Here is a 17,259-nt window from a genome sequence, read left to right on the forward strand (position 1 = left end):
AGTACACAGGAAAAAAGATTGTCATTTGACTTCCTTTGTATCTTCAGCACTTACACAGTGTAGGACACATTGTACACAATTAGTAAAGGCTTTCTACTGGGGAAGCTAAGTGGCACAGTGGATAAAAGGCTTAGCCTGGAGTCAGGAAGACTTTTTCTGAGTTCAAATTTTGCCTCAAACACTCACTAGCTGTGTGATCCTAAACAATTCACTTAATCCTGTTTCTCTCTGTTTCCTCAATTGTAAAATGAGCTGAAGAAGGAAACATGATTGTTTAAGCTGCATAGCAAACCACTCCAGTATTTTTGCCAAGAAAACCTCAAATCGGGTCACAAATTGTTGAGCACAACCAAAGCAATTGAACAACACCAACAACAAATTGACTTACTACTATATTAAAGATATTGGGGATACCAGGTTAGAGATAATTGTTAAGTGACACATTAAAATAATGGAAACCAGAAATTCTGGGTTGGTTTTATTATAGACTAGTGATGGTGAACCTTTTGGAGACAGTGCCAGGCCTGCCCCCAGCCCACCCCCAACCCCAGACTGAGTGCCATGCCAGCCCCACCAGAGTTCATGTGCTGGATGTGCCCCATCCCTTTACCCCACACGGGAGGGGGAGAAAGAGCTCCCATTGGGCTGCTGGGTGGAGGTGCAGGTGATGCGATAAAATGTCAGGCATGGTAGAGAAGGGGAGGGGAGTCCCTCTATCTTTCTAATAATTAACTTTGAGGGAGGGGGGAGGGCAGCCACATGCCCACAGAGAACACTCTGCATGCCATCTTTTGCACCCATTCCATAGGTTTGCCATTGCTGTTATAAATTGGCCCATTATAGTAATATTAAAGAGTTCTTTCCAAAGGGACAGTGAGTGAGCAAGTGAGTGAGCAAGAAGAAAGAGAGATAGAGAGACAGAGAGTATGTCAGGTAAGACCAATGTGTAGTAGAGCAGTACATTCAGGGAATCTGGTGTTTCTGGGTGGTTTTTCATTAATCTGTTTCTGTGTCCCACTGCTTACCTTACTAAGGAGACTAATCTAGATGTTAGCTTGTCAAATATGGACATGAATGAATATAGATGAGTATAAGTATAGTCACACACCTAGAATCTACTCAGGCCACAAAGGAAAGTATGGGTCACCTGTGTGTCAGTTTACAGGTCCCCACATTCCCAAGGAGCACTGCTTGATAAATATTGTGTTATCATGAAAAAGAAAAAGTGACCATCTTGTATGACATAGGGACCAATTCATCAACCCACACCTTCTTCTCAATCCTTAGAGATATTTAACCTCTTTTTCCCTTAGGAATATAAGTAGGTATATATCTAGGTTAGTTTTTTTTACAAAGGCAAATCCTATATATGATATCAAATGGATTGACCTGAATATCTACAGATTATTCTGGGGCCAGGGGTGTATGGGGTGCTCAGGGAGGGGTAATATCTCTGGTATGGAGGGCTTGTCGTGCTCTTCTAGGGCAGCTCTCCAGCCACTGACCCTCACCTGACACCCAGACCTCACTTGTGGCTCCTAGTAGCTGCTAGCATGCGGCAGCCCCCACTCTCCAGGCAATACCTTCGACAGGCTGGCTAAACCTTGTGAGGGTAGCCATCGGGTCGTCAAACCCTGGTGAACCAGGGCTTTGCTCACCCAGCATGTGAAGGAAGACTGCTTCGGCGGAACAGGCGGAAGAAACCAACAAGAAGGTTCAACGGTTGAGATGGCGATGCAGCAAGGCACTGTGGAGTGCTTAGGGCGTGATGGAGCACAAAAGACAACACGGCCATCCAATGCAGCTGAGGAAGTCTCCAGGTGTAATGACTTTTCGTGCCAATGGACCCAGGCTTCCAATGCCGAGAGAGTGGGACTGTCTCTGTGCATCGACTTTTCCACTTAAATCTTCATGCACAGGTGTCTTTGTGCACAAAAACGCACAAAGACAAATTTCATCCTCAGTTCGAGAGACAACCAACAACAACATTCTGGGGCCATGAGATCATTAGATCTTTCTTTAAATTTTTGCCAGAAATGGACTCTTTTGTAAATAAAAGTATGACATTGTAAGAAAGCGAGCAAAGGGTTAGGGAAGGAATTCATGGGGCTTGGAATATAAGAAAGCTAGCTGGCCCACATAGGAATTAAGCCTGTGATCTCTGACAATTACCTTCCCTACATAACTACAAATGGAGTAAGAATAAGTCTTTTGCTCCTAAAATATTAAAGTGAGATGATTTAATTAAAAGCATCTAACACATTGGCAGCTGGCATCCCTGAAATCCTTTTGCCACTGAATCATCCATTCTTGCCTACCTGAGCCTAACAATTAGTGCTCCTCAGCCTCTGTAAAAAACACTTGCCAAACTCAAATTTTTCATTTTTTCCTTCTTAATTCAGGTTCAAATTACACCTATAAATTTCCAAAATGAGATGCTATTTTCATAAATAAATTTTAGATAAGGAGAAACTGTGCCAGTCCAAAGATGTTTGGAGATCTGTTCCTACACATTTTCCAATTGAAGTATTTCTTTCAAGGACTGTTTGGCAAGCCTTGAGTTTGGGCATAGTTAGAACAGAAGCTTGAGCTGACTGTGGTAGAGTTTTGTGAGCAATAGATTTGGTGGCAGAGGTTCAACCTTCAAGTCCCAGCTCTGTTCCCTAGTATTGCCACAATCAGAATGATGGGACAGTTGAACTGTAATACTGGAAGGCAATCGCTGACAAAGACAGCAGCCTATCCCCAGGTGTGAGGTCATTCTTAAGTCAGTCTCTGGGTAGAGATAGTCTAGGCTTCTGGGCCTAATGGTAGAGAGGGGAACATATATATAAAATGGAGAGAATGAAAACCAGTTGGGTGCTTCTAAGGAGGATCTTATTCCTCTAGAGTCTCTCCCACCACAGATTCGTGTTCCCTTGTGTTGTTTGTCTCCATATTTTGAAAGTCTCTCATGCAGTGAGGTGTACTAAAATTTTAGAAGTCTCAATACTCAGCATACACACAAAGATAATCTGCCTTTTCCAAAAAATATTCTGAACCCTTCCTGATTTTCTTGATTATGTATGTCTATAGCAAAGGTTATTGGATCCGGATACTACCTAGTATTGAGTAACTCATTTAATCTTTCCAGTCTCCAATAAGCCCCCTCTCCCACCATAAAATATGGACTAGAAGCTGTTTATAGCCTGGCCCCAAAAACATCACACAGGCGAGTAAATTCTGTGGAGGAAAGATAAGCCATCTCCATTCTTTCCAACATCAATGGAAGGAACAGAGAAACTAGCATAGGTGAAGTAGAAGAGAATCTCAAGGAAGAGATAGGAATTGGTATGTAAGCGGAATCAAACCATTGTCACTGTCCCCTCTCCAGCCATGGCGGAGATAACCTAGAATGCAAAGTACTGGGAATAGCCTCAGGAAGAGTAGTGCCTTTTAGGTCACTTAGTCTATTTCCAGTGCAGCTCCTGAAACTTTTATGGAAGGAAGGGTACAACACTGTGGAAATGCCACCTAACGACTGGCTTCTAAAGGGCTGTAACCCCTGCCTCCTAAGTAGCCACAATATCTAAAAACCCAAAAAAGAATGTTTTCACCATTGGTGCCAAAGTCTTGTGGATTGATCTCAGATATGGATCCAGTTGTAGCAATAGTTTTATGAATTTAAATAACATCAAGGAAGACTATTACTATCTGTTTCATCACTATACCTCAAAGTGTCCTCTCCCTTTCCCTCTGAAACAGCTTTTAGTGTTTTTCCTTTGGGTGGTATTCCCTGCCCTGTCCCCTTTCATTTGTCTCCTCCCTATGAGCTCCTTTAAAGTTGGTGTAGCTTCAGCAGTTAGCAGAGTGTTTTATATATTTGTTGCTGTTCAGTCATTTTTTCTATGATGTCTGACTCTACGTGATACCTTTTGGGGCTTTCTTAGCAAAGATAGTGGAGTGGTTTGCCACTTCCTTCCCAAGATCATTTTACAGATGGGGAAACTGAGGCAAGCAGGGTTAAATTATTTGCCCAAGATCATGAAGCTAGCAAGTGTCAAAGCCACATTTTAACTCAAGAAGATGAGTCTCCAGGCCCAGTGCTCTAGCTATTGTACCACCTAGCTGCCCCTCCCTATAGTTAGCCATTAAATGCTTTAAAAAAAGTCATTTCTTCATTAAAAATGATGAGACTAGAAGAGCAATGATTTCCAAGGTTTCTTCTAATTCTACATCCAATGAGTCCATGAAATTCAAAGTTAGACCCTACTCTAACTGGTCATAAACTAGTGAGAAGTCTGCCGGCTGCTAGGTTAGGCTTCATAGGGGCATAGTAAAACAATATGGCCATAAACATTTTGATTCATATCTCCTGTTCCAACACCACACCACTTAAAGGATTTTTTTTCTACTTGTGAATTACTTTTGAAAGTTTAATTGCTACATAGTAGAAAACAATTTTTTAAGATCTAGGAGCAGCAGAGATGCTCCAAATGCTTTGAAAATATTTTCCTTGCACAAATATGTGCAGTTAGATACTCATGTTTACACCTTCCCACAAAACTTCACATGCCAGGACAGACCAAACTGTAAAAACCTGCCGGATGCTGGCTCTGGATTCAGAGAATGTGGGTTCCAATGAGGCATCTGATGCTTACTGTCTGTGTTCTGGGACGAATCACAACTTCACTGGGCCTCAGTTTCCTCGTCTTCATCATCAGGGGTTGGCAAAATGATTCAAAGTTTCCCTTTGATTCTATATGCAAATTTTGCATGAACATCCTGATTATGAAACAGCTTCATTCTAGAAGTTTTTCATGAGAAGATTCATCTCTGTCAGAAACAACATTTTGCTATAAGTATAGTACATTACAGAGGAGTTTGGTTCCTCGGCCAACCCCCTAAAACAAGGGTGGGAAAACTGTGGCCCAAAGACCTAATTAGCAGACTTGCAGTTTTTGTACAGATGGGAGGTAAGAATTATTTGTATATTTTTAAGACAAAGCTTTAATGCATTTAAAATAAAATTTAAAATGTAGAAAATAAGTTCTTAGTTCACAGGCTGTGCATGATAGGTGGCAGTAAAGCCATAGGTACTACTATCTTTTACATAAGCCCTTCAAGTCGCCACTACTCTAGTTCAAATATTTGTGACCTTTCCTCCAAACTTTTACAATAATTTCCTAACTGGTTGCCCTCAAATTTCTCCCCACTCCAAGCCATCTTTCATATAACTGCCAAAGAAATTTTCCTAAAGCACAAGATTAACCACATCACTCCATTTTTCAGCAAACTTCCGTGGCTCTCTATTATCTCTAGGATAAAATATAAACTCCTCTGTTTTATATTTGAAGCCCTTCCCAACCTTGTCCTCCTTCTGGCCTCATTGTACGATACTTCCTTTTATTTACTCTTCGGTACAGATAAACTGGCCTCCTTAATGTTCCTTATATAAGCTGGCTTCATCTCTTTGAACTGGCTGACAACCACACCTGGAAAACTCTCCCTCTTCACCACTGCCATTTAGAATCTCCAATTCAAAAGTCAATTCTAGGTGAACATTTTCTTGTTCTTCCTCCAAAAAGTACTCTGGATATAAGTGCACAAGTAAGTGTTATCGTCCCCCAATAAAAAGCTTGACCCTTGAATACAGGGGATATTTCATTTTCATTTTTTATTCTGTGGTGCTTAGCACAGTGCCTGGAGTTATAATTGTTTAACAAATGCTTATTGAGATATTCAAAACATATAATGATAATAATTCTCATTTCTGTAATGTATTAAGGATTGAAAGCTATTTCATGGACCCAGATGTGGTGTGTGTGTGTCTTTTATCCATTTATAAGCCTATCTAAGTATGAAAAAAATTCATTACCCGAAAGGCCAACTACAGAAGAACACTTAAAAAAAAAAAGAAAGAAACCATAGAACCTTAGAAAGACTACCTCCTAAATCACTAAAGGATTGAATTTGGCTCAGGCAAAGGCATACTCCCACTGATGGAATCACCAATACTTGAATTATTGAAGTAACTGACATGCAGTTCAAATACAATTATAGAACTTTAGCACTATTTATAACAATGTTTCTATGGAGAATTGCATTTAGAGTTCTAGCCTGAGAAACCAGGTGTGGTGAAAAGGGTACAGTGAGTCTGGCTTGGACTCCAGGATGTGATGCTTGCTAGCTGTGTGACCCTGGATACGTTGTTAAAATCTCTCTGGAGCTGGGGTTCATACTTGATAGAATCGGGTAATAATAGTTGTCCTGTTTACCTTACAGGGCTATTTGAAGGAAGATGCTTTATAATTCTTAATGAAGTATAGAAAGAAATTATTATTGTTATTAGATTATTTTGTCAGTGAGAGTACGCAGTACAGAACACTATAGATAGCAAGCCCTTCTGACTCAGTGGACAGTCTTTAGGAGGCTGAAAATTTCATTACTTTGAAGTCAACCTACTGAAGAACTCTCCATAGCCAGGATGGTACTCAGTTGATCATCACCAGTCTCACAAGTCAAACCTTCCCAACATTTATAAATATGGATTTATTTTTATGTCATGATGAGGCATTAGGGTAAGGTTACAAAGAAGATTATTATGATTTTCCTCCCACTTCAATGAGGTCCTAGTAGTTGGAATATCATGATTCTTTCTCCCATCACTTGGGCAGAGGAAATCCCATCTTTCAAAGCTATTGACACCAGATTTTAGTCAGGAGAGGAAAGTCAATTTTGGCTAAACAGAGGGAGAAAAAAGTGCTGAGATGAAAAGTAAGAAAGAAAACTTGGACTGAAAAAAAATATGGGCTCACCAGTGCCAAGTCAAGAAGCTAGAGATAGGGAGCATGGGTAAAGAGCTGAATCTGGGAGAATAGGTCATTGAAAAGGGGAAGGGAGGAAACCTTGGGACAATAATAAATAGCAAAAAGAACCAAGAGCATGTGCCTCCTTTCTAGGCTCCTAGAAGAGATAGTGTAGAAAACCAGCTGAGGTTAAGTCTAGTCACCCTGAATCATGTCTTTGATCTCCTAGTTTTAAGACATGTCTATAGACTGATTAAAGACTAAATCTGAGGGAAACTATAAGTATGAAGCCCATATAGCCCATAATCATTTAAATATATTTCTGATTTTGTTCCCTTTGTTGGTTCTATACCTAAGGTGATCACCAGAATCCATCTGATCAATTATCTAGCTAATCTGTTTACTTGTATATTTGAGGGTTTAAATAGGATAATATTATTAAGATCTTTCATTGAGATGGAACAAATTAAGGTAGTAAATAAAGCAGGATTTTCTTTCTTGAGGTAGGCGCTCAGAACTATTCTGATTAGGCAGACCCACATTTACCTTTAGATTAATGAGACAAATATTATCACTTAGAGAGAAATAGATGTGGGGACAGAAAAACGAACCAAATGGGAATCACATAGAAGTCAGCATTTTCCCTAAGCTCCCTCTTGTGGTAGGTGAGTTTGAGACTTTCTAATTCCTAGTTCTTTTGCTAAATAAGATGAAGTTACTAGCTAGGAGTGTCAAGGTGGTTAAATTTAAAAAAAAAAGGAAACTGAGACTAAAGTAAGAGGAAAATAATGCCCTTGTTCATAGTTTCAGAGTCAGATTAGAACCTAGTTGTTTTGTTTGGGAAATCCAATGTTCTTGTCACTATACTACTTCTAAAGTACTAGACATAGTCTGTTATTGGCTCCCTTCTATTTTCTCCCCTGGCATGTCACCAAAAGAATATGGCTCTGAAAGAGCAAAAGAGTGAATTGAAGGGGAGGACTGGTGAAACAACAGAGCTTTAGAAGAACAAAAACTTTAAAGGTTCTAGGAAAAGTAAAGAATAAGTAAAAGGAAAGAAAAATGAAAAAGACAAGTAGAAACAAACCTTTCTGTGTACTCAGTAAGTGACTCTGATCAATTTATCAACCAATCAAGGTGGATACAAAAGGGCTATATAAAATGAACTATTATCATTGTGCATGAAATTATTTTGATTGAGTAGCTATGCTTAATATTCAGCTATCAAGTTGCTATATTTGATTCTTAAGCTTAGTGAAAAAATGGGGGTGTTTTTGAAATTCAGATGGTTGGAAAAAAACATAGGCCATAATCCTTAATTATGGCCTTTATTTTTGAATGTTTCCTCTTACAGAAACCCCCCTGAGACCACTCAATCTATTCTTAAAGAGGTTAGCATCTAATGCTGGATTTCCATGCTGATCCCCATAGAATCATTCTAGCAACTGGGGAAGTGATGACAAGTGCAGACTGAGGTTATAAACGAGGACATCCTTTTTAAGCCCCTCATAGTCTCTGCATGGGAAAACACAATAATTGGACTCAGAGACAAATCATCAAATTGAGTGGGTCCAGGTCAATGAGGACCTTATCACAGTCAATTTAGAAAACTCATGGTTTTTTTTTTCCATTTTTGTGTTCCAATCCACAAGTATAGACCTTTGACAACAGCAGGAACTTAATAAAATGTTGACTGTATTAAATTAAATCTATGAAACAGGTAAATTAGTGAGTGACTAACAGCTGTATAAAAGAATTAGGTACAGAGTTCCTTCCTTAGTGTTATCTCCTTGTTCATTTAAATGTTATTTAATTTTCAAAAATGTAATTCACTGCCAATATTTCAGAATCACATCTACCTATAAAGTGATTTTTTTAAAAAACCCTTATCTTCTGTCATAGAGTCAATACTAATTTTATTTCCAAAGCAGAAGAGTGGTAAGAGCTAGGTAATTGGAATTAAGTGACTTGCCCAGGGTCACACAGCTAGGAAGTACTTGAGGCCAAATTTGAACTCAGGATCTCCCATCTCCAGTCCTGGTTCTCTGTCCACTGTGCCACCTAGTTGCCCCCCTGTAAAGTGATTTCTGAACTATAGATACATGAAAACAAACAAAAAAGTCCCATGACTATATGTATACTGTAAGGGGAGGTTATAGTTTTTTTGGAGGAATAAAAGTCTTCCATCCATGAAAGGGCAAGTTTCTCTTGATTTGATAAATATCATCTATCAAATTCTCTCTCTCCCTCCCTAACTCTCTCTCTCTCTCTCTCTCTCTCTCTCTCTCTCTCTCTCTCTCTCTCTCTCTCTCTCAATCTCTCTCTCTCTCTCTCTCTCTCTCTCTCTCTCTCTCTCTCTCTCTCTCTCTCTCTCTCTCTCTCTCTCTCTCTCAATCTCTCTCTCTCCATCCATATTTTCAGAAGACTACATCAAATTGTAGATTGGATATAGGGTATTAGGAGAAAATACCATTTAGAAGCAGCAGAACTGAAGTAGAGTACTATAGAACTTTGTGATAAACAGTACTCTGCATTAAGGAAAAATGATTCAGGTGCTTCTGTTGAAATTGAATAATAGGGGCCTTCAATCAATATGAACAATGAATCTCAGGGCTTAGAGGATAGAAATGAATTGTTCAGTAACTTCCTATGACTTTGATTTCTTTCTTGCAAACAAAAAGTGGTGATCCACAAAGGAGAAAGGGAATGGGGGTGGGGAGAAGAGAGTTTTGCTCTTTATTGATGCCAGCATAACTAAGATAGGCATTGTGGTACAGAGAAAAAAATGCAAGGTGAGGATTCAGTATGCCTGGGTTCTAGTTGTGGTTCTATCATTTAATTCAATTACTAGAGACATAAAATACATCACATTATGTGATAAGGACAAGAAGGTGAGAGGATGAGGCTTAAATAAAAAGCCTCTGACTTCAAGCAGCTCAAGCACTCTTTCAACCTTTCATGAAACCTTTCCTGATCCCCTCAATTATAAGTATACCTCGCATACTCAGTTGTTTTTATTATGTCTACATTTATATGAAAACCATCCTATGCCCTCAGACATAATATAACCTCTTTGAAGGAAGATATTGTTTCATTTTTGTCTTTGTATCCCCTGTACCTAGTATAGTTCCTGGCACAAAGTAGGTGCCATAATAAATGTTTATTGATCAACTATAGTCTAATAGGGCAAGCTGAAAAGAGTAATATATTTAGATTCAGATAATCCTGGCTTTGATTCTCTTTACTTGTGAGACCCTAAGCAAAGTGTTTTCTCTCTTTAGGCCTATATTTCTCAATTCGTAAGATTATCACATTGTTTATATCACATATATTATATGTTTATATCACATTGTTTATAAGTTACCTTCTAGCTTGAACTCCAACTCTCCTATGAATACTACACACAGAAAAGCACAATAATATAAGTATACATAAAGGACAGGTAGATGGCATAGTGGAGAGAGTTCCACTATGTCCCAGAGTTCCAGTCTGACCTGAGACATGTACTAGCTGTGTGACCTTAAACAAGTCACTTGGTCATGTTTGCCTCAGTTTCCTGATCTGTAAAAAAAAAGTCAGAGAAGGAAATGACAAACAACTTTAGGATTAGATCTAGAATCTAGAATTTTGCAAAGGAAACCCCAAATGCGGTCACAAAGAGGAGGGCATACCTGAAAAGAATGAATGATAACAGAAGAGCACACCTAAGAAGTGTGCATATTATTGAGCAATGTTTAAGTCCAGGACAATGGTTATTACCAATGACAGAACCAAGGACAATTTCCTGGTTTTGAATGTGACAGTTTGTAATCCAATGAACATAGTACTGAATCTGGATTGCGAAGGTTTAGATTTAAATTCTGCCACTTATAACTATGACATATATCACCTTAGGTAAGTGGTTTAGATTCCCTCAGTTTAAATTCCTGTAAAATGGACTTCCTACTCTGTGGTGGACAGAAATTCATCAATTAGGGAGCAGAGGGGAAGGAAGTCCAGCCAGGGAGACAATATAAACAAAGCAGAATGAAAGAAATATATGGGGCACATATGATTATTAGTCCTATTTAGCTTAAGTAAGGAAGGCATAGAAAGGAGTAAGAATTAAAAACAAAAAGTGGTGTCAGGCTGAAAAGACTTGAATATCAGGTTAAATAATTTAATTTTTCTCTAGAAAACAATAGGCCACTAAATCATTGGCATTGGACAAATTCTTTCTCTTCTCTGAGTCTAATGTGAAAAACTGAAGTTGTTAATTTCTCAGGTGCTTTCTAGAAGCATTTAGGTGACTCAGTGGATATAGCACTGGAACTGGAGTCAAGAAGACCTGAGTTGTTCAAATCTAGTCTCAGATAATAGCTGCATGACTCTGGGCAAGTCACTTAACCTCTACTTGCCTTAATCTACTGGAGAAGGAAATGGTTAATCATTTCCGTACAAGAGGGTCACAGAGTTGGACACAACCTAACAACAACAAAGTACCTTCTAGCTTTGAAAACCTATTGTAACTATACTACTGGTTCCTTATGAATGTTTGGAGCATGTCAGGCACATTAACCAACTTTGGAAGCTGAAATACAAGACAAAACTTGCTTTGAATCATGATTTCCTTTGTAATCCCCAAATGTAGATTTGTAGGGAAAACCAACTTAATGGGAATTTAAAAATAGTCAAACTCCTTCAGGCAACTCTATATATCTTAATTTTATTCATAGTAGTAAAGAAAAATATATTTTAGAGAAAAAAATTTCTATAGGAGACCCTTCAAAATTTATTAGATTTTATTTTAGATGTAAGACCAAAGATTAATGGGGAAAATCAATGGATTTATCACATCTGGATTTGATTTTCAACTCCACCTACAGCTGGCTCACTTTGCAACCAGAGGAGAATCACTCTAAGTCTCAACTTTCCTTCTCCAGAAATGGGAAGATATTATTAAGACAGGTATTCCTGCCCTACGGTTTTGAGGATTAAAAGAGGTAATATAGGGTTCAAAAACATTTTGTAAACTTTAAAGCCCTGTCTTAAGGAGTCATTATTATGAATTATAATTGCACTACCTGTATTTACTTAGAAATTCACATTTTTCATTAGTGTTTTCATGGCCCATTTAAAGAATTATTGGATGTTGGAGTACAATCTTATTTCTTTAAATGGAATTTTTTTTTGGTAAAGTACTATTCCTGGATGCTTTTACAAGGCCATTTGGTCTGACCCACTGGGTACAGACAAACAAAGATGGCACATGTTGAAGTGAAGTTAAAATAATGATGGGGCAGAAATTTTGTTTTGCCTTTCTGTTAGTCTACCTATTTCCCCTGAGTGACTATCTTTGAAAATAAAATATATGTGAACAATTATTGTGTGTGCATCATCTCTTCATATGTGCTAGGCCACCATCTCTCCCTCCCCTTCCCACCCCACCACCTGCATCAGATGTGCCAGCCACATAAGTCACTTAAGCAATTTAATTATGCTACCCCAAATATAGGATATAAAGATCAGAGTGAGAATACATGCACCAGCTGAGGTGTCAAAACACACTAAAAATAATAATATAAAAATAACCAGGTGTAAGCTAAATGGAATATTTGCTTCTGTCACCTCTTTCCCTACTATTCAATTTAGAATTTATGTGCTATAATTACCATATCTCTTTAAAGGGCCTATTTTCTGCTGAATCTCAACTATAGAAAGCACATACAGTATATCATTGCAAATCTTTGGCATGGGGGAATGAGCACTGCAATGGAGATTTGAAGACCTGAGTTCAAATACTGGATTTGGCATTCAGTATCTGTGAGGTCTCAGGCAAGACAGTTAAGCTTAAGCCTCAGTTTCCTCATTTAGAAATTAGTTACTACATCTCAGAATATTGTTGCAAAAAGTGAGGTCTAGAAAACTTCAAGTACAATAGAAACATTACCTATTTTTATTATGCAGGGATGGAAATATGCTAATAAATTAGGCATTATGGGCTGTTAGGTAGTGTATAGAGTACTAGATCTGGGGTAAGGAGGACTTGGGTTCAAATCTGGCCTCAGACATTAGCTGTCAGACACTGGGCAAGTCACTTAACCCTCATCACCTAGCCCTTGCCACTCTTCTGTTTTAAAACTCATATTAAGAAGGTATGGGTTTCAATAAATAAATAAGGCATTCATTTAAATTCTTTCATTAATATTTTTGCATTTTAACTGATCAGTAATTTTAGATCTTTAGAATTTGAAAACCACTGATCTATATTCAATCAGGTCAGCATAATGATTGGAAAGAGCCCAGGCTCCGAGAGTCAGGAAAATGTGGGAGGAGAGCGATACTCTGCAGACTTGGATAAGTTGACCATTTTGTCCATTAGACTATAAGCTCCTTGAGAGCTGGAACTGGTTGGCTGGTTAGTTATTATTGTTATTTGGTTCTCTTTGTATCCCCAGTGTTTAGCACAGTTCTGGCACATAGTAGACATTTAATAAATGCTTATCAAATGACTATTAAGTAGAGTGGGGAGGCAGAGTTGGTAACCACTAAGTTAAAGGTTAAAGACAAACTCTTTTTCTAATTTTAAATACTATAATCCTGATGCTTAGGCTATTAGAATTTTTGCCCAGTTAGAAGTGGTCAATGTCAGCTTTCCCTGTGTTCCTAGACCCTAATAGAAGTAGCTGTAGAAGCAGCAGCAGCCTGTAGCAGTAGCAGCAGTAGTGGTGGTGATGATGGTTGTATAGTCATGGTGGTGGTGGTAGTGATAGTGATAGGTGTGGTGGAGGTAATAGCAGCAACATTTATACAATACCTACTATGTGCCAGGCAACATGCTAAACATTTTATAAATATTTCATTTGATCCTCACAAAAATCCTGAAAGCAAATAAGGTACTATTATTATCCCATATTACACTTGAATAAACCTAGGTAAATAGAGTTTAAGTGATCACACAGCTGATGCTCAAGGCTGGATTTGAACTCAGATCTTCCCGAATCCAGTGCATGCAGTGAAAAACAACATTCAGAGATAGGATCCATAGGCTTCACCCAAATTTGGCAAAAGGGTCCACAACACACAGTAATGGTTAAAAACTATCTAGATCCTCTTCTTGTTGAATAAAATTAGGGAGGTAGAGATTTGATTTGTGGAATAGAAAGGGGCAAAAAGCCAAGTGCATTATGCAAATAATCAAAATTTGCTGCCAATAACAAAAGAGAGCACCTGCTCTCCTACCCTTTAATGGTACCAATATCCAGCCTACAACTTCCACTTGAAGAAGGATCCAGACTTTGGACTTAGCCTTCATGCCTCAGCTGCCTTCTCTTTCCATCCATGTAGCCCCTTTCTTCCATGGGTATATTCCTTGAAGGACTTTCCTCAGAGAAAGACCCCAGTGATGGGCTGTTCCATAAGATGCTGGATATGCTAAGAAATAGCAAATGGGAAAGAACTTAATGGTGAACCTGTGTCCCAAAGGTCACTGACCTTTGCTTTAGTGTCCTTGACTTTTGCCCCCTTCTTTCTGCTCTTAGAGACGTCTGTTGTGAAGACTGGAAGTTGGAGGTCTTGTGAACCTGAAACCCTTTTCACTTCTGGAGTGGTGTATGGAAAGGGTGTTGAGAACCTGTAGCAACAGGCTTTGAGCAATGGCAATCCTATGTTTGGTTCAAAAATCCCACCACCCCCACTTTCTGTTAATGAATCTAATCATTCTGAAGACACAATTTCTGTGAAATAGTTTATCTGTACATTTTTGCAGGTAATCAGTCTCCTCATGAATGAAATGCATATGCTTCTCACCCCCGTCTCTTTAGAATCTTTTCTGCCATCAGGGGCTATCTCACTTGCAGTGTCATATACAATGTCTTCTCAAAAATCCCAAATAGAGTTCTTTATATTTTCAGTTTACTTTGCATTATACTAATCTGAGCAAATAGTGTTTCCTTCTCTATTCTTAAAAGAATGCAAGGTCTTTGAGGGCAAGGATTTTCTTGAAAAAAAATTACTAGTGCCTGTTATCTGCCAGAAGAATTTTTTTTTTGCTATTCAGTTGTTTTAGTCATGTCTGACTCTTCATGACCCGATTTGGGGTCTTCGTGGTAAAGATGTTTGCCATTTCCTACTTCAGTTCATTTACAGATGAGGAAATGGAGGCAAATAAAGTTAAATGACTTGCCCATGGCCATATGTGTCTGAGACTGGATTTGAACTCACAAAGATGATTCTGACAGCTATGGGTAACAGTGAGTAGCTGCCACACCATATAGATTAATAGATGTTAAATCACTATTTGTTGAGTAAAATGAAAAAGAATTTTATCAGATAGATCTATGAAGAAAATGACTGTCTTCTGAAATACACCTGCCATTAGAGTGTGAGCTCCTTGAAAGCAGGGATTATTTTATTTTTTTGCTTTTCTTTGTATCTCCAACACGTACTTGGCACGGTAGGTGTTTAATAAATTCTAGTTAATGGCTATATGGCAAAGAACTTCATGGCGAAACTGTGTCCCAAGGTTACAGACAGTCTGTAGGGGCCTTGACTTTTCCCCCTTCTTTCTGCTCTTAGAGATGTCTGTGGTCAGAACTCTAGAAGTTGGAAGTCATGCAAAGCTGTTACGCTTTGGACTTCTAGAGTAGTGGATGTTGAGTGTTGAGAGTCCATAGCAAAAGGTCAAGATTCAGGTTCAAGTTCTGTTCCCTATTAAAGGAGGGATGAATAAGGACATTATTTAAATATTGCACAATACTTTTTTGTCCTCATAGAATTGCTGACTACATTTCAGACAGAAATGCACAAGCCTGGAGTTAGGAGACCCTGGGTTCAAATCTCACCTCCGATACTTCCTAGCCATGTAACCCTGAACAAGTCACTTAACCCCCATTGCCTAGCCCTTGCCACTCTTTTGCCTTGGAACCCGTACTTAGTATTGATACTAGGACAGAACAAAAGGGTTAAAAAAAAGACACAAATATAAGCAATCAGCTCACAAGCTCTGAATCTAATAGAAATTCTGAAAGGTCTATGGAAAATCAGCCTTTGGTGTGGAAGAAATGCAACCTACAGCATTTCCATTGTATTCACCATTAGATTGGTTTTCCTTGGAATCTGCCCAAATAGCTCTGTCAAATTTAAGTCTGAAGAGTGAGTCCTTGACTTTATCCTAATTTGAGGAAAGCAACACCTGTATTACAAGTATGTTTGTTTACCTCAAGAAAAACAGATGTTGTAAATAGGCTTGGTCATGACACATAATTCAGTAATTCAAAACTGTTCAGTGTGTGTGTATCACCCTCAAAAAAGCTATGATATCTTCAGTGTGGGCAGCTCCTCTGTGCTGCAAATTGAAACCTTTTCCTAAATACAGGACATTTCCTTCTTGAGTTGCTGTCCCCAGTAATATAGATGGTAAATATATATATATATATATATATATGGATATATATATATGCATAAGTACTTGCCTAGAGTCCACTATTTTGTGAGGAACATCTTTTACACCACAGAGAAGAGGAAGAGGAAAAGAAGAGGAGGGAAGGGGAGAGGAGAGGGAGGAATAGAGGGATAGGGAGATGAGGAAGGACTCCTTCCTCTCTCTCCTTTCCTCTCTATCTCCTCTCCTCCTTCCTTTTCTCTTCAGCTCCCTTCCCCTCTCTCCCTCCCTTCTCTTACCCCTTTTCCTTCCTCTCTTCTCTCCATCCCCCCAAACCTCTTTCCTCCTTCTCATTAAAAAATGAAGTAAAGGACCGAAGTCTGTCACCAGATCCACATTTGAACTAGCTTGGTGGCCTGAATACTCTTCCAGAATGTCCGTATCATGGACTTTGCTAGAAGTATACATAGCAGGTTCTAAATCTCTAGGAGCTACAACTCTCCCTATTATTAGGCATGCTAACTAAAATGATAGAGTGGGATAAGTGGAACAAAGCCACCTCATAGCCTTGACTTAACAAGAAGCAGTAAAAAAATGGACATGGATATGGACAATGCCACAGCACTTTGTTCTCTGATCATTAAGCACTATTGATTAAATTACTGCTTCTTTTTAATGGTAAAAATAAAAAAACCAACTGTATATAGCCTCTTTGCTTCCAGGAAGGCCAACCCTACTATGCCAGGGTCTTTCGAAATACATGTTTGAAATGAAGTAGACTTAACCAAAATGTAAAGGTTCAGACCCAAGTCTAAATTGGTAGATTTGAAAATCTATGCAAGAACATACAAGTACAGCATTGCCCCATAACCAAGAGGGAATAAGCATTTCTATAGCACCTACTACGTGCGAGGTGCTGTACTGAGCACTTTATCAATATCATATCAGTTGAGCATTCAGATCATCTCATTGAACAAGACTGAACTAAGGGATCGATGGCAATTATAGAAAGCATAGCACCAATTCAGTACTTTGGCCTTTGTGGGGCACATTCTCAGTGCCAAGGTTTATGAGGTTCTCCCTATTGCCATGTGGTAGCTAAAATTAGAA

General features: G+C 38.7%; 1 protein-coding gene across 2 annotated transcripts in view; it reads right to left on the reverse strand.

Annotated features, from left to right (window-relative positions):
* ZMAT4 (zinc finger matrin-type 4) overlaps nucleotides 1–17,259 on the reverse strand; it is a 564,854-nt gene that overhangs the window by 146,084 nt on the left and 401,511 nt on the right. The window lies entirely within an intron of this gene.

This window comes from Monodelphis domestica, chromosome 1, assembly GCF_027887165.1.
Source record: "Monodelphis domestica isolate mMonDom1 chromosome 1, mMonDom1.pri, whole genome shotgun sequence".
Taxonomy (NCBI): Eukaryota; Metazoa; Chordata; class Mammalia; order Didelphimorphia; family Didelphidae; genus Monodelphis; species Monodelphis domestica.